This window comes from Tamandua tetradactyla, chromosome 13 (genome assembly GCF_023851605.1).
Source record: "Tamandua tetradactyla isolate mTamTet1 chromosome 13, mTamTet1.pri, whole genome shotgun sequence".
NCBI classification, from domain to species: Eukaryota; Metazoa; Chordata; class Mammalia; order Pilosa; family Myrmecophagidae; genus Tamandua; species Tamandua tetradactyla.
The window spans coordinates 62247160-62274270 of NC_135339.1; positions in this window are offsets into that span (position 1 = coordinate 62247160).

The window sequence follows — 27111 nt, forward strand, 5'->3', positions numbered from 1 at the left end:
GACGCTGGGTAATAGAGAGTAATTATTCTCAAGTCATTTACTTTTTCAAAGTGTTTAGTGCTTATCTGTTTTACAATTAAAATGGAAACGACCCTGATTCACTTCCTTTCTTTTTTTATTTAAATAGCACTCACCCCCCCCACGCCCCCACCACACACTCTCAGTCACACACAACCACACAGGCACACAACCCCCCAACACATGCACACGCACACACACACACACAGTCTCCTTAGATGCAGCAACATGTCCACATTCAAAGACACTCTTCAAAAACACATGCACATTTTCATTGTCAGTCACACACACAAACACAGCTATACAACTTTCCATTCAGAAAGAGACACATAGATTCAGTGACCTGGACGCACATAACCCGTGTGCCATTCTCCCGTGGGGGAAGGGGACTGGGGGTGGGCATTGTCAGGGCGGAGGGCAGGGGGAGGAAGTCACCTTCACCCGGGGTGTCTGAGTGTGCAGGGTTAGGTTGTAACATAGAAGGGACGCATCTGTGTGTCTAAGCGAGTGGGTCCAAACGCATATTTCAGAGTGTGGGTTCATAGGAGGCTAAGATGTATTTAAAAGCAGTAACATGAGAGCAAATTCGGAGTCTTGCTTCTGTGTTTGCATATGAGCTACTGATGTAGGCAGGAGCGTATGGAGAAGTGTTCGCACCCAAGCAGTTAGTTGCACACTAAAAGACCCCAGCTTGAACAGGCAGCCTTCAGGAGAGTGGTGAAACCGGAATCCAGGGGCGCCTGGCCCTGCTGAGTCAGTCCAGGGCCCAGAGAGCCTGCGACTCCCACCATGAAATCTAACCCATCTAGTTCCCTGAAAATGTCACAAGGAAAACGTTCCATGGAGGACAAGGAGATGTGGGAGGGAGAGGGGAGTAAGGAGGGGAAAGCAGCTCCCACCAGTCCCCCAGCTGCCCCCCCCCCCCCAGTGACTCCTCCAAGTGCCCTTCCTGCCCAAGGAGTCTGCCCTCGACCTCCCACTGGCCTCTCCAAGGGCCCGCCTACTGAACCCTCCCTTGACCCCATCTCTGGCCTCCTTTTGCTTGACCCCTTCACTGGTTCCTTCACTGAACCCTGGTTCTAATTGGGACTGTGGAGGCAAGAGTGGCCCTCAATGGCCAGAGAGTTTCTTGTCCCTCCCTTGGGCCATTCCCCACAGGAGGTGCTCTGTGGCCACAGACTTCACAGAGAGTAGGACGTGACTTGCGGGAACAAGATCACACATACCTCAAATCTTCCACAAGCCTAGGCATGACGTCTCTTACGTGCCACACAGGCCCCTGGGTGGACAACCGAGCCATTGTACTCACGACAGCCCTTCAGTCGGACACTCAGGTTCCCTGTGGGGTGGAGGTCCAGGGACATGCTTTCCTTTGTACAGATAAGGAAACTGAGTCATAGCATGTGCCAGGATGACTGGACTAAGCTCAAGTCATCCTGGACCCAGGGAGCCTTTTTGCTTTACCCCAATACCTGCTGTCCCCAGGATTCCTGCTTCAAGCTCTCTAAGCCTCTCACCCATTCTGCTGCTGGATACATGTGAGAGGTCATCAAGGGAGAGCCTTGCTCCCAGCAGCAAGATCCTCCAGCCTAAGGTCCAAAGAGAACCAGGCTGCAGAAGGAAGGCCTTGAGCCCTACTGCCAGAGGGTCCTCTCCCCAGCACACCTGCTGGGAAAGGCCCAGGCCCTCAGTTCTGTTTCTATTTTGCTTTTTTTTTAATGAGGGGTGGTATTTGTGGAGGGCAATGCCTTCTTCCTGCTTTTCCTAGCTTCTCATTTTGTGATGCATCTGTCTTGGCCATCCTTCTCTCTCCATGTCTGTCATTCCACATCTTTCTTAGTCTCAATCTGTCTGTTTTGTCTCTCTCTCTCTCTTTCTCTCTTCCCCCCTCCTTCTTCCCCTCTTTGCCCTGCTCTTCCTTTCTCACAGTCTCTCTTTCTGTACCTCTGCTGTTCTCTTGTTTCTCTCTGCCTCGCAAGGTCCCTGCCCCCTCTCTCGGCCTGCACGCTCAGTTTCTTAGCCTCTGTCTCCGCGTTTCTGTCCCTGTCTCTGCCTCTGTCGCCTCCATCGGTGCCTCTCTGTCCCTCTCTGTGCCCCTCCCTGGCTCCGGCCCCTCACACCTTTGCGGAAAAGTAAACATTTTTTTTTTTTTTTTTTTTTTGCTGTTAATAGATTTAATGTTCATTTGTTGGTAGCCCAGGGGCAGAAACGCGTGACATTTTAAATAATTGTTGTTTCAGGGGTATCCTCTGGAGGGAAATGCGGCAAAAGAGTGGAGAAGATTTAAGCAAATGACTGTGTCAGCTTCTATTTACTCCTGACAGGATGGCCGGGGGCACGGCTGCGAGATCACCATTAGCGCAGCCGCGGATAAAGCCGGGAGGCTGCGTTTCGGAAGGCCCCGCGGCCATTCAGACGGGAAAGTTACTGGGAAACATGTTAAATTATCCCCAAAGTGGAAGAAGCGGGGGCGGCGCGGGGGGGAGCCAGGGAGACCGCGCGGCGCGACGTCCACCAGGGGGCGGGCTCCCCCGGCCCAAGCCTCAGTCTTCCCGCCCCGAGGGTGGGTGGGGGCCGCGCGCCCAGCGGTCCCGACCACCCGGCGCTTACCTGAGCATCCCGGGGCTGGGCGGGTCGCCAAGGGTACTTGGACTGGGTCACAGGACAAGGCTTTAACTGTGGGACTCTCTGTCTGAGGCGCGACACGGTTCTGCCTCCCTGTTCTCCAGCCCCCCCACCCCGTCCCTAAATCTCCCCCTCAGGTGTGTGCAGACCCCTACACCTTTCCAGTTGTAGCTGAGGTTTATGCAGAGGCGGAGAAGAGTTCTTCTCTCAGATCTGCCTCTAAGGAATTGGGTGGACCGGAGCAAATCCTCTAGGCCTCAGTTTTTCCTTTTGTAAATTAGGAATGATATCCTCCCCACCTCACTTCCTGAGGATTGAAGAAGAAAGTCTGCCTGATACACCATTACCACAAGGAAGGCAGTCTCCTCCTTCTCCTCCCTTTTGCCCCGCATGCCCCCAGGGCAGTGCCCTGGAAAGTACCCTGGAAAAAAAATTAAATACAATAGTTACATATACATGGTAAGTCTTGTTATTATTAAGTGTTATAAATATCTTGCTTGTGTCCACCAGGAATACCTGTGCACACAGGCCACGGGTGGATGCATCCGTGTATAGGAAACAGGGTCCCATAGACAGTTCTGAGTTTGGGGCTCATCTCTCTCCCCCCTCCTGGATCTGCTACTGTGAAACCACAGTTGAGGTCAATAAGCGTCTGTGGGCTAGCCTGGTGGAAGAAGTAGTGTTCCAGGCTAGCCCCAGCAAAAGCACACTTAACTCATAGCATGCTTGGGCCAGAGCACTAAGTACCAGCAATACTGGCTTAGGTCACTGCCCTGGGGGCATGCAGGGCAAAAGGGAGGAGAAGGAGACTGCCTTCCTTGTGGTAATGGTATATCAGGCAGACTTTCATCTCTCCTTTCTTTAAAAAAATTATATATATATATATATATATATATATATATATATATATATATATATATATATATATATATTTATCCTTGGTGCCCCTCCCCGTATTAAGAGATTCCTGTGTCCAGTCTGACTCATTTTTTACTATCTTTGTCAAAATAATCCTAAAATTACCTGAAATCCTCTTCTGGGAATGAACTTCTTAGAGTCTTCGGGCTTCAAGTGATTCTAGAAGCCAAGAATTTCACTGCCATCCGCAAAGTTCCCTTTGCAGGGTGCTTTAGCTTCTGCTTACGAACACTGCCAGAGCTGGCAACTGCCTCCCTTCTGTTTAAGGCAGCTCTAAATATATATATATTTGCTTATATATATATATATAAAGATTGTGGCATTTCAGCCTTTGGTGCAGTGGCAAGTCAGTGCCTTGAAGAATTGTCATCAATACCACATGTTCATGTTCACCCACTTCCAACATGCTTTCAGGCATCGGGGGGCTCTACAGTTCCCCCAAATTCCCCCAACATTTTTGAACCCCTACTTTGTGTCAGACTTACTGGAAGCAAAGGGGTACGGGGCCGCCTTTGTTTTCATGGAGTTCCCAGTTGAGTGGGGGGACTGATGTAAGCAAAGGACAACAGTGCCCCCGAGTACTGATATAGAGCACATACAAAGTGCTGCATATTCAGGAGGGGGAAGGCAGGTGGCCAATTTCCTGAGTGTGTCAGGAAAGGTTTCTCAGAGGAAGTGACATTTACTCTGGACTTTCAAGGATGGGGCAGTTTTTACTAAGTGGAAGAAATAGGCTACTACATAATGATTCACATGACACAACCTCCTCCCTCAAACAATTAAAAAAATAATAATAATAGCACATAATATTTACCGTAGCTTAATCTTAGGCATTATACCAGGCACTTCACACTAAGTGCTATCTTTATTGTCATTAGGCTTAAAGAGATCCAATGACTTGCCCAAGATGATGCAACCATCCTTGCACTGAAAGATAGAATGCCTTCCCGTCCACCCCACCATTCCAAGGCTAATTTTGGAAGGAAGTTGTATTTGCCTTCAATAAAAGTCATGCATTCACCTTACAATATCTCCTTATTCATTCAGCCATTTTCTGCGTGCCTACTAGGAGCCAGGCATTGGGCTGGCACTGTGGGTACAAAAAGTAGGAGTAGATCCTGTCCCCAGGGAGCTCACTCTAGCCAGGGAGGAAGACTGACAAATTAACCAGGCACAAAGCAATGTGCAGGATGCTTTGGGCCAATAGGAAGGGGGTCAAACTCAGATCTGGGGGAATCAGAAAAGCCGGGGTATGGTTTGGCAAGAATTGAGTCTAGATGAGGGAAGCCTTCGCCAGCAACAAGTAAGAGCAGAGATGAGGAGAACGTGGCCTTCCGGTGTATGGAGTTAGAGGAAGTTGGGAGAGGTTGAAAAGGTTGCCTGAACCACGTCACAGATGTCCATTGGACATGCTGAGAAGAGGAACTTGGACACATAATTGTAGTGTTTTCACCAAATAAAATGAGATCAAATACGGGAATTCTCCTTCCTTCATATAGGTGCTCGAATTTAAAGATGCCTTTCAATACTTTATAAAAATAAGGGGTTTTATTGTGTTAATATGAGCCACTATCCCATGCTAAACATTTTAGATTTAACCCTAACCACAGTCCTGCAGATTCATCTCTATTTTGCAAGTGAGGAAACTGATACTCAGAGAGGTTATGTGACCAGCCCAAGGTCATCTTAATTCAAAAATGGTTTCACTGTAGGACTGGACACCACGTGCTTTCCTGTTACACTGTATTGTCTCCCCAGCACTGTTGGGATTTGTGTAGCTCTCCTCCCACAATGGGAATTCCTGAGCCCACAACTTCGTCTGCATGTTGGCAAGCCGGCAGCAGGGAAGCACAATGGTGGTAGCTGGATTGGTTCCCATCCTGGCCCATACACCGCCCCGCCCCCCCAAAAAAGAAAATTGGATTGGTTCCCATGTATTTCTTTGCACTGTCCTGACTCACCTCTCCCTTTGACCCCAGGGCCTTCAGTGAACACTACTTTACCTTCAACCACCATCTTTGAAGAACATCTTTATAGGGACAGAAAAGGACCAACCTTCCAGGCGGCAGTTCTGGGCTCTTATGAAAGAATTTTTAATCATTAGAGCTGCCTAAAACAGAAGGGAGGTGGTCGCCGGCTTTGGCAGTGTTCGTAAGCAGAAGCTAAAGCACCCTGCAAAGGGAACATTGCGGATGGCAGTGAAATTCTTGGCTTCTAGAATCACTTGAAGCCCGAAGACTCTAAGAAGTTCATTCCCAGAAGATAAGGACTTCAGGTAATTTTAGGATTATTTTGACAAAGATAGTAAAAAATGAGTCAGGCTGGACCCAGGAATCTCTTAATACGGGGAGGGGCACCAAGGACAAAGGCTGGCTTAGGTTCCCGCCTCCTCAGAGGGTGTCTCCAAAGCTGTTCCAGCCTTATCCAGCTGTCTCCCTTCCCCGACTGCCAAACCCATAGGCTTCTCTAGGTGATCCACGTCTTCTCACTGTTGTTCCAGAAAATGAACACGGATCCAGCAAGGGACAGGCAGGGAGAGGAAGATGAGAGTTTGTAGGTATAAGACATTTGGGATATCACCATCAATTGCCTGTTAACCCCAACATCTCTGAGGTGGAGAATACTGGGCATTCCATCGGGGGGGGGGGTCAGTGCCTCGTTTACTCCTGTGTCCCACCCCCATGCCAAGCACAGAAGCTGGAGACACACAGAGAGCATCTCCCTCCTTCCCTCCCCCTTCCTTCTTTCTTTCTTCCCTCCCTCTCTCCTCCCTTTTTCTTTTTCTTTTATTCATTCCTTCCTTCTTCTTTCTACTTTTTACATTAAAAATACATGCTCACGGTTAAAACTGTAAACTATACAGAAAATACAAAGGAGAAAGGAAAAAACCTGCTAGAGTCAGATAACCACTGCTGATATTTCAGTGACCATCCTGACCAGTGAGATATCTCTCTATGCTTCTAAAGAAACCTAGATAAGGTATGCTCATAAACAGGATCAAACCCTGTGTTCTGTAATCCACCATGTAGTATGGACACCATTCTGTTTCAACAGCTATAAACTTATGTGGTTATTTTAATAGCTGCTTTATATTCCACTGTGTTATGTACTGAACTAGTCCTCTGTTGATAGATGTTTACGTTGTTTCCAGTTTAACACTGTTTTAAACACCCTGAGATGAATATATTTGTGGACAGGTCTTTTGCACTTGTACTATTATCTCCTTAGGGTAAATTCTTAGGAATGGAATTATTGGATCAAAGCAAACAAATTTTATATTTGGGCACACACTATCAAACTGCCCTCTCAAAAGGTACCACTATATACTCCTATCCAAAGACAGTATTGTTCAGTTCTTTATCCTTTGCCTAAATTAATGGACTCTTTCTTCAGAGACAAAACAACAAAATCCCTGATTCTTCAGACTAGCGTTTGAATGTGTGTTTATGTTTGTGTTTTGGGGGGGGGCGTGGGGTACAGATTATGTAGGTCTAGGTGAGCCTTGTGTACAAGTATAATCGTATGTCCGTGTGTGTTCTCTATATAAATCCAAGTCTCTACCTCATAAGCTTAAGTCCTACATGAAAATTCTCAAAATAGGGTTAAATCCTCCTCCCCTGCTACCTCTGCAAAGGTATGAGGTCTGTTTCAGCCTTACTGGTCCCAAGGATATTCACCCATTTTTAGTCTTGCCATTACCTCTGAAAGCTCCTGGCCAGTATTGTTAGGCAGAGGGGAAAGTATGAAGCTGGACTCAGTGGGAAAACCATGGGACTTCCAATGTTGTCTTGAGTTTCCTCCAAAGGTGCCTGTGATACCACAGTTAAGAGGCATAAGACTTATGTGTATCTCTGTGTAGTGGAAAAACCAGGAACAGGTCATCCCAAATCAGTAAATCTGAGTTGGCCATGGAGCCCTGTAGAGGGCCCAAGAAGAGTAGAAAAGAGAGAAGATGTGGCTGAGCCTCTTCCTGCATCTGGTGCCTACTTTACAGGATGCTCTACTCCTCTGCTCTGCTCTATCAGCCCACAGCCAGTGTCCTTCATGCAGATATCATCCCTGTACTCACACACTCACATACACTCCTACAACCCATATGCTCCCCTTACAGCCACACTCTCACACTCACACACTCTCATTCTCACATAATTTGACTGAAATATTCTTCATACCATTACTCCATGTCCTTGTATAAGATACATGCACCAACTTTGATGCTTACACACATTCACTTACATAAACATACACATGGTGGCATCACACATGCAGTCCCCTCACCCGATAGGCACTCCTACACAATCTCACATTGTCATATGTTATCCTAAGGAAATGCAGTGATAAGTCCCTCCCAGCCATTGTCATATATGTTGTTGCAACCACATCTCCATATCCTACAGCCCTACTCAACATTCCTCCCTCAGATGCTCTCAGAGTCCCTCAAAATTCAGTCATACTTTCAAAATCTAATCAAGACTTGAGCCCAATTTTATGTCATAGCTCAGCTAGTTTGCCCTCCTTATGTTATAGGTAGGGTAACTGTGACTCTGAGAGGGGAAAAAGTGACTTGACCAAGGTCACACAATTAGATAATCACAAAGCTAGGGCTTTACCTCCTATCTCATGGTGCCCACCCATGCAGTGCCTTCTCTTTTATGCCAAAGTTCCTCCCTCTTAGTCTCCATTCCAGCCCCTGTGCCAAACCCCCACCGTAGATTATTTATTCACATAAAGCTGGCAGCTCCTGGAGATGCAGGCAGCAAGATGGATGGAACAATTATGATTTTGGAGTATAAAAAAGCCCCTGGGTTGGGATATCAAATACCTTGTCAGGTGGTAACTGGGCTCAGAAAGAATGTGTATAAAGCAGCTGGCCCAAAATAATTACTACTAACTGTTATTGTGCACTTAGTATGTGCTAAGCACTGTGCCAAGCACTTTTATATACATGATCTCATTTAATTTTTTACAAGCTTTTAAAGTATAATCATCTCCCTATCACAGAAGAGGGAACTGAGGCCCAGAGAGGTTAAGTCACTTCCCCAAGGTCACTCAGTTAGTGAGTTTTGAGACCAAGACTATACCCTGCTCTGACTCCAAGTCTGGTTTTCATGCATTATGGTGCCCTTCTACCCTCAAAAACAAAGGCCACTCTTTATTGAATCCTCCCTCTGTCCCACACACTGTGCTGAGTGTTACATAGTTTCTATGTATCTTTACAGATAAGGAGACTGAGGCTTGGTGGCTGATCAAGGGATGCTAAATTTTACCATGGTGGGGAGATTCTATTTGAAAATTAAATTTAACTATATTTGGTTACTGAGTAAATTCATCAGAGCATGCAAATATTTAATGGACCTGACCGTGCCCATTGATTGATTCATTTCCGACCAACTTTCCTTACTCACTGAACTGAAATTCCCTGCATCCCCCACCCAGCGCAGCAGAGAGAGGTTCCCTGCCATGACCACATACACATTTCCTCACTTCTGCACACCAGATGAAGACGTACTCGGCACAAGTTTTACGCAAACTAATATGAATCAATTAGCAAGACCATTAAAGAGTGGAGTCAAATACCTGGGTTCTAGTTCTGTCCCTTACCACAAGCAAAATTACTCTCAGTTTCTATATCTGCAACTCTGGGATAGCACTCCCTTCTACCAAGGATTGTTCTGAGTTTAAATGCTATAAGATATCATTAAAGGAAGCCTGCACATAGTAGGCATTCAAAACCCACAGTCTCGCACACAGAGATACGATACCAACACTCATACCAACCTAAGCAGAGTCAGCCACACAAACCTGCAGAGAGGCCCACACAACATACCAAAATGCAGACGTCTTCAGATCTGCTGGTAGTGGGCTTTCAGAATAGTTGAGAGAAGGGGCTCTTATGTGACCTTGGCTGAATCACTTGACAGCTCTTTTTAAGAAAAAAAAAAAACAGATACATATTTTTAAAAAACATAACCACAATGTCATTGTCATGCCTAACAAAACTGGCAATAGTTCATTAATATCATTACTACTCAGTCCATATTCAAATTTTCCAGGTGCTCTGCTATTGTTTTTACACTTGGCTTGTTCAAATAAGGAACCAAAGAAGCTGTACCGAATATTGTATATGATTGTTATTGCTCTCTTTCTCTCTCTCCTTAAAAGTTTTGTGACTTTCCCCTTCCTTTGAAGAACCTGGGTCATTCGTCTAGTAGAATTTCCCATAATAAGAAAAAAATCACACTTAAAAAAACTTTTAGTGCACAAGTAATAAATGAATATATTTCTGGTTGTAAAGAAGAAATCAGACGCTATACATAAGGCCAAAATCTTCCTTAACCACCCCTAACTCCAGCTCTTTTATCTGTTTCCGTTTTCTCATCTTTTAGAGTTGCTGTGCGAATTGAATTACGTAGAGCTTAGGAGCGCTCAGCCCAGTGCCTAGCTCACAGTAATCGTTCACTAACAGTCGCCTGTGATGACTTTTAGTCGTTCTCATTATTCCGGCAAACGCAGAGTGGCCCGGCCCGGTGCGTGTTCAGCACCCTGGACAGAGGTGGCGGCGCGGGCCGGCCCCGCTCGCCAAAGGTCTGTAAATAAAGCCGCCCGGATTCCGGCGGGCCCCGCGCAGCTGGTGAAGGGGAAAGAAATCCGGGATTTTCCGAGCCGTCTGCTGCGGCTCCGCGTCTGGCGGAGACAATTACCCCGATACGCTCGGGCTGGCCTCCCCGAGGCCCGGGGTCATTTCAGACCTGGGCCCCCCGCCCTCGAAGCAGGAAGCGGGGCCGGGTGGGGGCCGAGATGGGGCCTCAGTCTCCCGGGTGGCAGGATGGCCGAGGCTGAGGGACGATCACGGAAACGGCCACGGGCGGCCCTCGGGGGGCCTCTGTCCCCACGTAGTCCCCGGCAGGTGCCCGCCCCAGCCCCCGCCGTCCTCCGGCGTGTGTGTTGGGGTTAAGGAGAGCAGCCTCCGGAAGCCGGCCCAGGGCACAATTAGCAGGGAGCGGAGACGCCGGCGAAGGCTGATTTAATTAGGTGACACGGTGCCAGGCAGGGATGCGGGGGGAGGGGAGAGCAGGGTCAAAACATTTTGTAAAAATCTGTTTCACAAACGCTGCTGCTCCCCCCGGGGCAGAGAGAGATGACGGCGTCTTTGGCGTCCATCAACGCTGGCACGAGGCGGCCGGGAGGGTGGGGCGTTGCCTCTGCCTCGGCCTCCCTCTTTTGTCCCGCACCGCCACCCCCACCCCCACCCCCATCCCGCACACAGTCCCAGGAGCAGAAGGCTCCACTGCGATGCAGGGCGTTGGGGAGCGCGACCCGGACCGAGATCTTTCTAAAAGGGACGAAAGCGCTTTATACCAATGCCCGCCTCCCCGCCCCATGTTTACGTGAATAATTTTAGCGGTATTTGCGGGAAGCATCTACTTCCCAAATGAAGCCATCACTTGCTGAACAGGTTCTCTGCCATTAGTAGCTGTTTAATCTTGGTTAAATTATTTAAATTCTTTTTGTGCCTCGGTTTCCTCTTCTTTAAAACGGTAAGGACCCGTCTAGAATTGATGCAAAGAGGAAAGTAAACAGACAGGTAAGAGTAGCACTTAATAATGGTTCGTTATTATTATACTATAAATACTACTATTTTATTACTGTTAGGTACCAGGTTAGTTGTTTGATATTTATTTGTCCCAAATGTTCACAAAACCCCAGGCCGTAGAGTTTATATATGATTATCTCCATTTAACACACGTGGAGACTGAGCTTTAGGGAATTTAAGTAAGTTGCTGTGTCTCTGACCTGGTCAGGGGCCAATCTAGGAATTGGACTCAGGCCTGTTAAGCATTAAAACCTACGCTTTTCCACCACCTCATTGCTGTGCTGCCTCAGTTTCCCACTTGTGAACTTTTCTCGATTGACCTGACTGGACCCACCAACATAACTGCAATCTTTGTCCCATCTGTGTCTGGCACAGTCAAACCCACCTCAGACACCCACATGTTTGCCTGGCACAGAGTAAAAGGAAACACACAGTGCACACACCCACGCCCACATGTGCTATGTCACCAGGGTCACCCTCTCACAGAAGATGCTCCCACACTCATCGCCTCACTCAGAAGTAAAGCAACCTGAACACAAGTGTCTATCCATCAGAGGTCACATACAAAGCACCCCATCACAAAGGAAAGGAAATTACTACACAGAGAAACAGTTATACCAGCATCACAAGAGATATGGCAATGTACAAATACACAATGACAGAATGTCTGTAACACTTTAACATGTACAAATACACAAAATAGTAAGACACGGGAAGATAGTTCTTTTGAAGACACTATTTATACAAAAACACCCAGAGATACAACCACAACACCCTCAGTCCCACACACTGTCACACCAGCTCACGAAGAGGTGTAGCTACACCCCCACCATAGCACACACAATGTACTCATAGCTGAAAGATGTAGTCTGGCATTTATATCACAGAAAGAAACTCAGTCACAATCCAGTTCATACAGACCCACTCCCCAGTCACACCTACACAAATCAATGGAGACAGAAAACCATAATCTCACAGGCACACCACACACACACACATGCACACAAACATACACCGATCTCTCAGACCCTCTGGGAAGCTGGCCTCAGCCCAGCAGTTTCTTGACTCTGAAGTCTTCAGGGCATGGAGGCCAACTGACTTCCTCCCCTCCCCTTCTCCCAGCTGAGCCCAGGGCAACAGGGACACAGTCCTACAACAGCAGTGGGAGGGGCTCCTGGGCAGCCCAGGGTGGAGGATACTTCGCGCAGCACCCTATCCTGCCGGAGTTGGGGCAGCCACTGGAACTTGGGGGCTGTTTTCCATCTCCCAACTTCCCTCCCATCACCAGTCCCTGCCTCACGCTCCAGCATCAGCTTTCAGAAAAGGACAAATGGATTCATCAGCAGCCTGCTTTCCAGGGGAGCCAGGACTATCTCCACAAACCTCTTCCCCACCTGTTGTCACCTACCTGTCCAGGTGCTCTGTCTCAGCAGTTCAGAGCTCCAGCCTGGGCAAGGTCCCGAAGGCAAGTGGGTGGAGCCTGGTTCCATCCTCTGCACCCCCCAGTTTTAGTTCCCTCTGCAGCTGCCCCACTCCAGCTCCAGGCCCCTTGGGTAGCCCCTCCCTCCCTGCCGCCTGCTCGCCCAGTGCTGCTTCTCTTCTCTGAAAACCAGACTAGGACTGAGGGGGGGTGGGGGTGGGGGGAGGATCCCAGGAGAGGAAGTGGCATCTGACGGCCCAGCACCAAACCTGGGGGGCTGCAGGGGGGAGGGGAGGAGCAGGGAGGCTTCTCATTGTGTGAGGGAAATTTTATTTTTAACAGATGCTAAGGCAGATGGCGCAGAATTAACAGAAAATGGGAGAGGAAAGAGAGGAAGAACATTACTGACTCCGGAGAGAGTGGACATTAAAAAAATAAAGAATAAGGGAATGAAAACAAGTTTAAGTGCTCTCTCCGGGTGGGTGGGGGGAGGGGACCGGAGCTGAGAGGCAGAGAGGGACGGAGCAGCGTGGTGATAACCAGAGGCATGAAATTACAAAAGTAAAATTTGTGGGACTCGGGAGGGGCTAAGAAGGCCCCAGTTTCATTGCAAAACTCACTCAGAAATTACTGATGTGATGTTTGAGCTTTTATCATTAATAATAATCGAGAGAGGAGGGGAAGACAAAAGGACTCATGGGTTTAGGAAGGGGGGAGGAGTCGAGGCACCAGGAGTAAAGGTGGTTGAGTCGTGGGGGAGGGGTGAGAGAAGAGAGGTCTCTGTGGCAGTAAAACAGAGGGAAGAGAGAAAAACTCCAAGACATCCTGAAGAAACCAAGACAAATGGAGAGACAGAAGCAGAATGTAAGAAAAGGGAAGAGAGGAAACAAGGGAAAAGGGGAGAAAGAAGAGAAGCTGTTGAAGAAGGAAAAAACCAAAGGGGCTAGATAGGGAAATGAAAGGATATTAAAGACAGGAGATTCAGAGATGGAACAACTGAGACAATGAGACAATGAGACAGAGATGGGGAGAGACAGAGTCAGAAAGACAGCATCAAAACAGAGAAAGAGAAAACACTGGTACACACTAGTGGGCAAGGAAAGCAGTCCCAAAGATGAATGAAGAGTGAGGGTCAAAAGAAACAGGACAGTGAGACAAAGACAAAAGAGCAGAGGCCCAGAGAGATGGATGGAAAAAAAAAAGAGAGAGAGAGGGAGACAGGGAGAGTGAGACAAAAGCACGGAGTGAGTGAAAGAGATAGAATGAAATGGAGAGAGAATAGAAACTAAGATAGACTTTGAAAGAGACACAAAAAGAGTTTGAGAGACAGAAATTTCTTCTTCGAGAGAGAGAAATAGATACACACGATCAGAATGAGAAAGAGATGAAACAGAGAAAGAGAAAGAAAAACTGAGCCAGCGTCAGAGAGAGACAGAGATACAAAGAGGCTGTGGGGGAGATCACAGAGAGGGCAGGAAGGGAGGAAGGAATGGGAGACAAAGAGGAATGGCCGTTTATCTCTCCTCCCAAATTAATTGAGGCTACATCAGCCTGAGCCACTAAAACGGAGCGATTATGAATGGGTTAGTCACAGGTGGAGTTAAAGGCCTTCAGAGGGATATTAGCCAAAATTGAGTGGCTTTTAATTTCTTTCTAACGAGAGACTGTGGCTGGGGAACCAGGCACCGCCTCCGCTCAGCTCCACTGCTAAACACGGCGTGGGGGCGGCCCGGGCCACTCGCCACCTGACCTGTGTGGCACGGGCACTCAAGTGGAAATGGCCATGCCTGCAACACGCCTGCAACATGCCTGGAACATGGGACACAATGGTGGGTGGCCCAATGGAGGGGGCAGGAGGAAGGGAACGGGGGGGATTCACAGTCCTTGGAAGTCACCAGGCCAGGGAACATGCAGACAAGATGGGAACACAGGCTGAACAGTCTGGGTTGCAGAGGAGGGGGAGAAGAGTAAGTAGAGAGCAACCAAATATCCTGCCATTTTTCTAGAGTTTCCCAATTGCCCCTGGCCCCACTTTGAGGAAAGCATCATGACCCAGGACTGTTGTTTTCCGTCTTATAGGTTAGGAAACCAAGGCCCTGAGATGAAAAGGACTATTGCCAATTTACACATGAGTGACAATGAGGGCCTGAACCCTGGAAGCAGAATGGTGAGGTGGAGAGAGCACTGAAACCCAAGTCCAGAGGCCTGGATGGGAGGCTCAACTCCCTTCCTAATGGCAGAACACTGGGCATCACACCTCTGGCTAGGCCTCAGTTTCTCCATCTGTAAAATGAGGGAATTGAAGTCTCAGAGCCCTTCCCGCTCCACCAGGCCATGATTCTTTGCAGGCTGATTTCCACATTGGTCTTAGCCAAGGGTCTCTGATGCTGTGTTCGAGACAGGGGATGGGCTGTGTGACCAGGCGAGCATTTGTGACCACTAGAACAAGGTCTGAGAACTGAAATCAGGATCCTTGGCCCAGTCAGCTCCAAAGAGCAAATGCACATTGACAATCTCAGGCAGGGGGTGAGCAGGTGATGAACCCCAAACCAGCCAGTCTGGGATGGTGAGAGCAAAAAGAGGACAGAGAAGAAGGAAGACCAGTGTGGCCTGAGGAATCCCGGTAACGGTGGGACTGGAGGTGAATTGTGGATACAGCAGGAGGATAGAGGGCATTTCTAGTGGGGACGCTGAGAGCAAAGGCACAGAGGTGCCACCCTAGCTGGGTACATGGTAGGCAAAAGAGAGAGAGGATGGAGGGGGCTTAGTGGGTCATGGCAACTCAGGGCTTTGAGGCTTGACTGAGAACCAGGAACTCAATCTTGTAGGCAGAGGGTAGAGGGTGTAGAGTGTGTTTCTGAGCCAGGACTATTTGGGGATATTTGAGGAAGGTCATTAAGGGACAGAAGTAGGGAGAGAACATGGAAATAGGTGGGCAGGAGTGGACCCTTTTAATAGGCAGGTAAAGCCAAGTGAAGAGGAGAGAAAGAGACAGATAGAAAGGAAGAGTCGGCAGGACTTGGTGACTGGCAGGGTCTGGGAGCTGAGGTTAGGACAAGAGGAAGAGACGACCTTGGGCGTCAAGGACAGTGTCTTGGAGGAAGCTGGTGCCAACAACAAAGTAGGCAAAGTTGGGTGGGAGCTGGGACAAAGATTGTAGGCTCCCACCCAGCAGAACGGAAAGACTAAGTTGAGGCAGTGCAGTTCATTGGAAAGTGCATTCACCTATCCCACCTCTTATTCCGTCTGGGCCACCTCTTGTTCCCATCTCTGGGCCTCAGCTTGTTCATCTGTAAAGTGTGGGAGTTGGTCTGGACTCTTTTTAAGTTTCCTGTCACGTCGAAGATGGACTCAGAGACTCAGAGGGAAATCCAGGGGCAGAGATCTGGATGGGAACCAGGGACAGGGGCTGCAAGAGATCATGCTGCTAATTCTCACTGCCCTTGGGTCCCCTGAGCCAACAGCTGTGCCCCCTCCCCTTCGCAACTCCATTAACACTCAATTAGGGGGCCTGATGCGCTTGGGTCTGGCGCGCCCCTCCCTATCTCCTACACAGGCAGTCCCGGTCTGAGTGTCTATCTGATGAGCCCACGGGGAGAAGGCTTCACTCAAATTTATAACTAACTCCAGTGGCAGCCCCACCGGCCCCTGCCTTCTCTCTCTCCTTCCTCCCAGGGCGGAGCCCGCCGGGTGGGTGAGAATGGGGACCGGTGGACGGGAGAGCCTGAGACCAGGAGATGAAAGCCAGCAAGGCACAGGAGCCGAAGAAGCCAAGGCAGTGGGAGGGGAGAAGCGAGGAAGAGCGTGTGAGAGTTGTGTGAGAGAGAAAAATGACAGGCCCTGAATATTGGGCGCCCTCACTTTAAATCAAGATAAAAGACTGAAGTGGAAAATGAGAGTCCAGAGAAGCCCCGGACGGCTCGGGGCGCTAATGGAAACACATGGCTGCCGGCTGCGGGCTTGTCAGCTTCCCCCGGCGCTGCCATTCCCGTCTGATAATCCGGCCTGCCATAAAATTAGACTAGCAAATACCTCCTGACAAAGATGCATGTTTCTCTCTATTGTGCCATCATAAAAAAAACTCCGCTGGTGACTCGGGGAGCCGCAAACTTCAATTTAAATTTACAGTGCTGCGGAAGGAAAGTGATATGCACTCAAAAATTTTAATAACCTATTAAGTTACGACTTCAATTTCATTTTATGAATATTTTCCTTGGGGAGCACGGCTATCACAGAGAAAGATAGAAATTTAAAAAAGATAAATAGTGCCATTAATCTCCAACATTTCTCTTCCATTATCCTTGAAAATTAGGAGTTATTTTTGTTCAGATCTTCATGTAATTAGCTCCCTCCACTTGATTCACTAGCCAGAAAATGACCATGTTCAGAAAATTAAAAATTTGTCATTAAGTGGAATTTAACATAATATCATTTATCTTTATCTATTCCCCAGCTGACAGCAGGAAGCCTTGGCTGCCGTACCGGCTGGTGTGTCAGAGTGGGGAGGGACTGCCCAGGGAGAGACACGGGGAGGGACAGAGATAGAGACCCAGAGAGGGAGAGAAGGCCAGCCAGGAGGTGGCCGGAGTGGGAGTGGGAGGGAAGGGAGACGAGGTGTCAGCCGGCGTGGGGAGGCGGAGGAGGAGGCAAGGGCAGCTGGAGAGAAAGTGAGGCTGCTGGTGTCAGCAGGAACGGGGGCGTGGGCCTGAGAGCAGGGCAGATGGGAGGAGCTGCGTGTGGAAGAGGAGAGCCAGAGGGTGACACCAGTAGCGGATGCCACAAGAGGAGGGTGGCTGGTCAGTGGGGCTGGGGAAAGGAGGAGACTTGGGAGGACAGGATCCAGCAGAGAGAAAGGAACCTCCGGGGCAGCGGGGCTGGAGATGGGCTGGGAGATGTCGGGGATCACAGCCTCATTCCCAGCCCAAGGGGAAACTGGACCTCATTGTCCTGACCACAGTCTGGCTTCAGGGGAAGATAGAGGGACAAAAAGAGACATCAGAGAGTCTGGGAGGAAGTGAGAAAGTAATGAGAGCCAAGGGCCCAGATGAAGTGAGGAAGCCAGCAATTGCAAGCCAGCCAGACAAACAGAGAGGGAGATGAGACAGACAGACAGTAGGGGCTCTGTGAGTGAACTGGGGCTCCAGGAAGGCTCCATGTTAGAGGCCCTCAGAGTAGTCCTTGGACATCTCAGGGGCTGCACGGCTCCCTCTTCTCCCCCCTCCTCTAAAGAGTCCCCGTCCTGGTCCCCTAAAGTCAGAAATCATCCAATAAACCATCCAGACCTAGTCCTGGGTGGCAAGAGCTGTGGCCAGGCCTGAGAGACTAAGAATTGGATAAAGGGATTAAACAGCGGCACATTAGTGAGAGATTTAGAGTGTAATAAACCCATTTCATAATAATATGTGCGTTGGGGCCAGTGATCCATCATCACAGGAGCCTGCCCAGGGCGGGGGGAGCAGTGACCTGCTGGAAGGGGACCTGGGCGGATGGCTGGGGTTTTTTCTCAGGGTCTCAGGATATTGGTAAGGGGCGCAGACCACCCCTTGGGGCCAGGAAGGGGCATGGGGGTCAGCCTGGGACCTTGGCACTAAGGGTGGGAGGATTCTTCAGGAACAGTCCAAGCTACAGAATTAACAGCTCACAGAAAGGCGCCGATATCTTAAGACTCCCAAATAAGTCCCCTGCGCCTTCCTGCTGGCTGCTCACACACCTTTTACCCTGGAAGGTTTCCTCTACCAAGTCTTCCCGGAGCTCCCACCTTGCAGGGTCCACCCTCCAGGAAACCCTGCAGTTCTCTCTGAAAGTGTTTAGATTTCAGAATTAGGGCCTGGATTTGAACTCTGGTTTTATCATCTACTGGCTGTCTGAGCTGGCCAAGTGACTTCGCCTCTCTGAGCCTCAATTTCCCCATGGGTCAAATGTGGATAATTAGCTTACGTCATAGGATTGTAATGGGGGTCAGCTGAGATGTTGTTCGGAGGATACTGTGCCCTAAGAAGCAGAAAAATCCTCTGAAAACATTATTATTGCTGAGACAACCCCATATTGGGCCTCCCCACCCCCATGCCAGGCTGCGTCACAATGTTTTGCTTTGTTTTTCTTTTCAGCTTACTTGTCAGAGCGTTTCATCCCCCTTACTGGACATCTGAACTTACTCAAAGAATAGCAAGAAATGGTGTGTTGGTTATAAGACTGACTGTTAACCTGCTCGGTTAATAGAGCAGAGAAAAACAGTCTCCTGTTGTTTTACCACCATTGAGGAAACCAGCACCAAGGATTAGAAAACAAACTTTCCCCGGGAAAAAGGATCGAGAAATAAGAATGGGCCAGTTAGCTCTCCTACTGTCAGTTTTGAAATATTGGGGACAGATAGAGGGGAAACTCTAAAGAAGGGATGCCTTCCTAGGAAGAGAGAGGCCTGGGGAGTTGGGTTGCAGTGGTTGTTGATCTGGGTGGCCCAGGAGAATGTGGCAGAAGAGGGAGGAGGAGAGGTGGGGAAATCAGATGCCACTTCTTCAAGATCCAAACACACTGGCCACCTTCCTCTTTCTGCATTGTCCCCAGGGACTTCACCCCACCCCCAACCCAGAGAGGCCATGCAGGCACTGCCTTCAGCTCCAGCTGAGTTGCAAAAAGTAAGGAGAGTAAGTGGTGTCATCCGCAATCCCAGTTTCTACAAGTCCCCAGTCTGCTCCCAACCCTGACTCAATTGCACATCAAACTCTGGTCAACTTGCTGCAGAGAGCACCCTGAACCACCCCCCTCCATGGTACATCATCCCAATTAATGGAAGCTTCTTGAGCCCTCAAACAGCCAAAGTCACCATTGACTTCACCAGACTAAAGTTTCACGAATACCAATATCTCTACCCACCCTGCTCCCAGCTAAACTGGGCAAAGCTATCCTCTGTGTGCCTCCCACCACCAAAAGTCAATTAAACGTCATTTCCAATTCCCCCACCTTCTGCCAGAGGCCTTCCAGATCCACAAAAGAACAGGGAAGCAAAACTGGCTCTGTGCTTTCTCTCAAAGCTCAAGCTAACACATTTTTTGCTTCCTTCTGCAAATATTTATTTCATGCCTGCTAAACCTGAACACAAATACTTGTACTACAAAGCAGTAAATGTGCGATAAGTTCTCAGTGGGTAGCATAGAGTGCGCTGGTGTGCTGAGGAAGGACAGATCTCAGCAACCTGGCAGGGTGAGGGAAAGGATTGATGGAAGAAGTGTCCATGGAGCTGGGTAGGATGTTTGGGCAGAGCTTTAACAGGTGCAGCTTAGGGGAATGGTTTAGCCAGAAGAGAGCGGTTCATGAGCAGAGACGCACAGGAGGAAACTGTTATTCAAGGAGCACCCATTCTGTGCCAGGCATGTGCCAGAAGCTTTCATCCATATTATCTCATTAGCCCTTCCCATCATCCTTAGAGATAAGTGTTGTTACCTCCATGTATATAGATGAAGAATTGAAGTTCAGAGAAGTTACATAACTTGTCCAAGATCTTACAGCTAGTAAGCAGCACAGAGCCCGAGCTAGAACCCAGAACTGGTTGCCTAAAAAAATTGCGCTCTTGTCTCTAAATTGTGGTGTCAGGTGTGTTTGGATAAAAGAGAGCTGTCTAGTTTGTCTGGAGCATAAAGTGTGTGGAGGGGAAGTGGAAACTGCTGCATATTGATCACTGACCAGCAAGAGTACTGCATCCTCTCTGGAATGCCCTTTGGCTACCAATAACCCTGGGAATCTAGGCGCAGTTGGGACCAGGAAGAAGCTCATGCTTCTCAGTGGTCCTCTTTTCCTCCACCATTCCCATTCTTGTCCTCTCCCCTAGCTCCTTCCTCTCAGCCTTGAGAGTCTTTCTTCCATGCCCCACCCTCTAATATTTATTTTCCCTTCGTCTCATTGTCAAACTGCTGCCACCTTCCACCACCTTATCCCTCCCTAACCTCTCTGCTCCCCCTCAGCAGTCACCAATGACCTCCTGGTAAGAAAAAGTATCAATGACTTCATGGAGGTTAGCAACCCAGCTCCATTATTTGCCAGCTTGATACGTTATTTATTCAATCTGAGCTTCAGTTTCATCATTTGTCAAATGGGAATGGCAATAATACTTGTCTTGTAGCATTGAGATAATTCAATGAGATAAAATAAGGAAGGAGCATGGTAGTGCATGGCACGCAGTAAGCATTTAATAAATACTGGCCATTTTTTCCTCTGCCATTTTGCTTCTTGATCTTAATACCTTAAAATTCAATACAGGGCGGTGAAATGGTGGCTCAGTGGCAGAATTCTTGCCTGCCATGCCAGAAACCCGGGTTCGATTCCCAGTGACTGCCCATGCAAAAAAAAAAAGAAAAAATTCAATACATAATGTATAAAAGGACATTTAATGATACCCCATTACTTATGAAAATACTGAAAGCTCTTCATCCAGGGTCTTGAGACCCCTCATTGCTCCAGGGCCCAGATAGTACCCACTTCTCTCCTATGTGGAAGGATGTGGTCTGATTTCTAATCTGGGTTCCATGGAACCCCAAAATTCCTTAGAAGTATTTAGAGGTTTGCAGAACTTTGATTTGAATTTCTGGGTAGAAGTATACTCTTTGAAACCTTAATAAAGGACACAGAAATCTTATAAACTGAATTTTAACACGTTAGAAGATAACATCATGATAAAAGTGTGCTAGTTGATATTTTTTTCAAATACATAAAAAGTTAAAACTTGAGCCTTCATACTAGATGTTAATACGATTCTGTCTTTCTCAGTATTATGCATTGGATTTGTTTGAAAAGAGGGATTCTCTACTAAAGATAAGTTTTGAAATCATTTAAAGTGGAAAGAGTCACTCAGAACTGGGTCCCAGTTCCAAACGTGCTACTGCCGTTCCAAGTTTCTTAAGCACATTGGACCTCCATTTCCTCAAATGCATGTGTGTATAAGTATTGACCACACAGGGTTAATGATAGGCTTAAATGAAAGAATATATAATAAGTGCTGGTACTATGCCTGAAAGAACTTTGGTAATATAAAAACTAATGCTCAACTTACAGTGCCTTCCAATATGAAAAAGTTAGAATGGGCAGAGTCCAAATATCCCTAAAGAGTGGGAGAAAGATCAAAGGTGATGGTGGAATTATACAGAGAAGGCAGGGTTTAACAAATGAGTATGACTGCTGAACCAATATATTGATATTTCTTTTGGTTTCCAGTGTCTTAGAGCAGCTAGAAATAAAAACCTAAAATTGTGGAATAGTGGGGGTGCAAGGGTAATAGGGGTGCAAAGGTAGTTTCATGGTAGAATTCTCGCCTGCCATGTAGGAGGCCCAGGTTCAAATCCCAGTCCATGTACTTCCCCAAAAACCAAACAAGCAAAACAAACAAACAAAAATTCACCAAATGGTGCTGAAATAACAGGATACTCGTGTGGAAAAATAATGAAATGTGACCCCACTATACAGCATACAAAAAAAAAATTGTGGAATAGTAACCCATACCAAACTCTGAAATCTGTTCTACAACTAATTGTTGTGACGTGCTTTGAAATTTATTGCTTTTTTGTATGTATGCTATTTTTCTCAAAAAAGAAAAAAAAAGTCAATTGTGATGATAAAAAATATATATATTCCTTCTAGCCTCCAGTGTTCTGGAGCAGCTACAAGGAAAAATCTGAGATGATGGTATGGCAGCCCATGACAAACTCTGGGGATCTGTCCTGTAACTACTTGTTGAAGAGTGCTTTGAAAATTATTACTTTTTTCTTTCTTTGCTTTGTATATATGTTATACTACAATTTAAAAAGTTTAAATAAAAAAAAGTTGGTTCATTCCTGGGTTTCGGCACAAAAAGAAAAAGCTAATGCTCAACTTATAACTATTTTTTTTTTAACTGAAAGAATTTCTTTACAAATATAGGTGGGAGAAATTTTCCTCAGATAGTACCAGGACTAATTTAGGAGCAGCTGATTTGCTTTTAAGGTTATAACTAGTAATACATTCTTCTGTAGGGTATTAACAAGTACAGAACCATATTTGGGACCCTTCTCTAACAGAAAGTTCAGAACCTTACAGCATATATATTGAATACTTATCCGCAAATTAATTAGGAGGTATGCATTCTGCCATCATTTAGCAAACAAGATTAACCTCAAGTGTTTTTAAAAGCCTGAAATTTGTGCTGTGTGCATATTGGAAAATAGTTGAGTTTTGGTACCTTTACTTATTTAAATGTAAGTTGAAAAAAAATTTTCTGTTTATAAAATTGTGACTGTAGTCAAATAGCAGTATATACTGCTTTTATATACTTATATATAACATAGCATATTTATATACTATATTATAATTTAGTATATAAATATATATACTATATTATATATATACTATATTATAATTTATATAATATAGTATATTTCTATACTGCTCAAATATATATATTTGAGCAGTATATACTCAAATAGCAGTGTTGTGTATACTACTGAATTGTAAATACTGAGGGAAATAAAGTTGTATTTTGTTTTTTATTTAAAGCTAATGTTGAGCCCTGGGCTAAGAAATTGCATATATTATTGTGCTTCATCCTTGCATCAACCCCCAAAGTAAGTCTTTCCTCTGATCTCAATTACAGATGAAGACCCCCAGGCTTGGGGTGGTTAGTAATGAGCCATGGGTCACAAAGTCAGCCTTTGTTAATAGGCAGCTGGATATCACACCCTGCAGTTTTAAAAATATCGAGTACTTATTATGTACCAGGCACTGTTCTAAGCCCTTTCATGTGTTTTAATTCATTGAAACTTTACAACTACTGTTGGAAAGGGCAGACTGTTTCCAAAGATGGCTGCAAGTATCCTCCCATCCCATCAGACCTATGCGATGGTTTGCCACAAGAGGTGGCATCTATTTTTCTTTCTTTTGAATCTGGGCTGGCCGTGTGAATTGGTTGACCAATAGAATGGGACAGAAGAGACACTTTTTGACTTCTGGCTTAGGTATTGAAAGGCCTTGCAGCTTCCACATCCACTTCTTTGGAAGCCAGCTATCATGCAAAGCACTCCCAACTATCCTGCTGGAGAAGCCAGGGGAGGGAGAGAGGTCCTACAGGATGGAGTCCACATGGATGAGAACCAAGGCTTTCCAGCCACAAGCCAGCATCACCCACCAGACAAGAGAATGAGGCCAGCATCATTGTTCCAACCTCAGTTGAATCCCCAGATGAATGCAGCTGCACGAGTGAGCACAGCCAGCACCATACAGAGCAGAAGGATGGACCAGCTGAACCCAGCCAACTCACAAAATTGTGAAAAATAATAAATGTTTGTTGTTTTTTAGCTACTAAGATCTGGTGTGGTTTGTTATATACCAGTAAATAAGTGGAATGAATAAAGATGTACTACTGTTGCCTCTTTTTGCAAATGAGAAAACTGGGGCCTACAGGGGTTCAATCACTTGCCTAGGATTAGGTTACTAGTAAGTGGCAAAGCCAGACTTGAACAGCGGCATTCTGGCTCCAGAGACCACATGTCTAACATACCCTGCCATAAAGGGTGTGGCAGGCTGAGTAATGGCCCCTCAAAGATGTCCACATCCTAATCCCCAGAACCTATGAATATGTCCTTTTACATAGTGATTAAATTAAGGATCTGGAGAAGGGGAGAGTATCCTGGATTATCCAGGTGAGTCCAATGCCATCACAAGGGGGCAAGAAGATCAAATCACAGGGAAAAGGTCATGTGACATGGGACCAGGAGCCAAGGAATAAGGACAGCTTCTAGAGGTTGGAAAAGGCAGGGAAACAGTCTCCCCCACAACCTCCCTGGCCCTGCTGCCAGCACCTTGACTTCAGCTTGCCGAGACTGATTTTGGACTTCTGACCTCCAGAATTATAATATAATGAAATTATGTTGTTTTAAACCACTAGGTTTGTTGTAATTTGTCACAGCAGCATAAGGAAACAAATACACAGGGCCTCTCCTGATTAAAGGGAGCTAGATCCTTGCCCCGGCCACATTTGGTGGTTTCCAGCCTCTAGGCTTCTCTGGTTCTTGAAAGTCTCTTTTCTTCCCGTCTATTTAAATCATTTCTACCCACCCTTTTCTGGAAGCCTTCTCTGACTCTCCTAGATCACAAGGCTCTGTTCTGCCCACACCATTCTATTCCATTCTGATGAAGCTCTCTTCTGTCTCTGCAGCACTTGCTATTTCCCACCTTCTTGTTCAGCTAACATTCTAGAGGGGAGCCCAGTGGCGTTTTTATAAGTGTGAACCATTGAATTGAGGACATCAGGCTGGAGAGGCCCTTTGAGAATCTATCTCTTCATTTGGTGGATGATGAAATTGAATCCCAGAGAAGGGAAGAAAGTCACTTATCCAAGGTCACATAGCCAGGACACAAAGACAGGCCTTCTTACTCCAAGTTCATAAGCTCATTCATTCATCAAGTACTTATCAAGCCCCCACTATGGGGGCAGCACTGAGCTGGGTGCTGGGGAATCAATGACAATCATAATAAACAGATAAGGTCCTGCTCTCACAGGGGGTCTCTGATACAGCGAGACAGCAAGACATTATTACAGTGATCACATAAAAACTGCACACCAAGACCAGTGTGAGGGAAAAAAAAGTTCCATACAGCAAGCTGTGGGAATGTGAAACATAGAGACCTGGTCTAAGGTGGGAAATCAGGGAGGGCTTCTTTGAGGAGGTGACCCCAGTGAGCTGAGATATGAAAAATGGTGGGTAGAGTTAAGTAGTTTTTCCCAAGGAGAGGGAGAGGAGAAAAGTGTTTTAGGCAGAAGAAATGGTGTGTAAGGGCCTGGAGTTGGGAAGCAGTGCAAGGAGGGGCAAGGAGGGGTAGGTGCAAGCAGGATATCTGGAGAGCTGGAGTGATGGGGAGAGAGATGAGGGAAGAGGCTGCAGGTCAGCAGGGGCCAGACCCTGATGGCCCAGAAGGCCATGGTGAAGTTCTGAACTCAATCCTAATGGCAATGGGAAGCCACAGGAGGGTTTTAAGAGGACAATGACATGATCATATTTGAATTTTATGGTGTTCCCAACCCCTCCTGCCAGGGTCTGCTCATATCTCTATAGACATGTTGGAGATCATTATTACAGGGAGTTTTATGCCACTTTGCATTCCACTCCGTACCTAGCCTTGTAAGAAGCAGGCGCTCCATAAATATGTGTCGATTAACCTCTCAGCAGCACGTGATGCTGTTGATCATTCCCTCCCTCTTAAGGAAGGCTCTCTCTGCTTTTGTATGTGGCACATTCCAGCTTCTCCTCTCGCTCCTCTGACCACTCCCCTCACCCCCACATTTTTTTTCCACACCCTCCCCTTCAGTCATCTTATTGCTTCCAAAAGAATTGCTCTCTTCACTCTGGGCACAAGTAAAGTACCGTGAGGGCTGGGACTTTGCCTATCTGGTCGTTGGTGCACCTCCAGAGCCTGGCACATTGCCTGGCACACAGCAGGCACTCAATAAGTTATGTGATGAGGATACACACCATATTATTCCGTTCCTATGAAGCTCAAGCAGAGGCCAAACTAATCTATGGTGATCCATGTCAGAATTGTTAGCAGTGGGGAGCTAAGACTCGGAAGGGACATGAGGGAAATTTGTAGGGGGCTGGAAATCTTTGATTTGAGGGGTAGTCACCCTGGTGTATGCATATGCAGCAGTTTATTGAACTGCACACTTAGGGGTAATTTTTTTTTTTTACGGTATGAATGGGTTATCTCAACTGAAAAGCAAAAAAGAATGCAACATCACTGTCCTGAGGAGTTTCTAATACCACATAGATGCCCGCCTCATCATCTTCCCAGCCTCCCAAGTTCTGCTCCTGAGTTCATGTTTCCAGTGGTGTCACCACTATACTCCCAATGATTTCATTTCCAGACCTCAGAGCCATCCTGTCCCCATACCACCACTTCATCTCTCTCCTCACTCAGATTCTCAAGACACACAAGTGCAAGTAGTCCTGTGGCAGGTTTTATGATGATCCCATAACTTTCATTCCTTGGTGTTATTCCTGTGGTTGTGTAAAGTTACATGGCAAAAAGGAGATGTTCTGGGCAGGCTTCATTTAATCACACGAGCTCTTTAAAAGCAGAGTGTCCTCTGGCTCATGGCAGAAGGAGCAGTCAGAGAGTCAAGGCACAAGAACCATATATCATTACTGGCTTTGAAGGTGGAGCAGCCACAAGCAAGGACAGAGAATGTTCTCTAGGAGTCAAGAGTCATCCCCAGCTGACAGCCAGCAAGAAATTAGGGACTTCAGTCCTACAACCCCAAGGAACTGAATTTTGCACAAGAAGAACTAGCATGAAAATAGATTCTTTCCCAGAACCTGCTGATAAGAGACCTAACCAGCTAATGTCTTGATTTCAGATTTTGAGGACCCTAAGCAGAGAAACCAGTCGAGCCCTGACATGTAGAACTGTGAGATTATAAAAAGGTATTGTTTTAAGCCTCAAATGTGTGGTAAATTGTTGCAGCAGCAAGAGAAAACTAATCCACATCTTAAATCCTATCTATTCTCAGTGGTGTTCA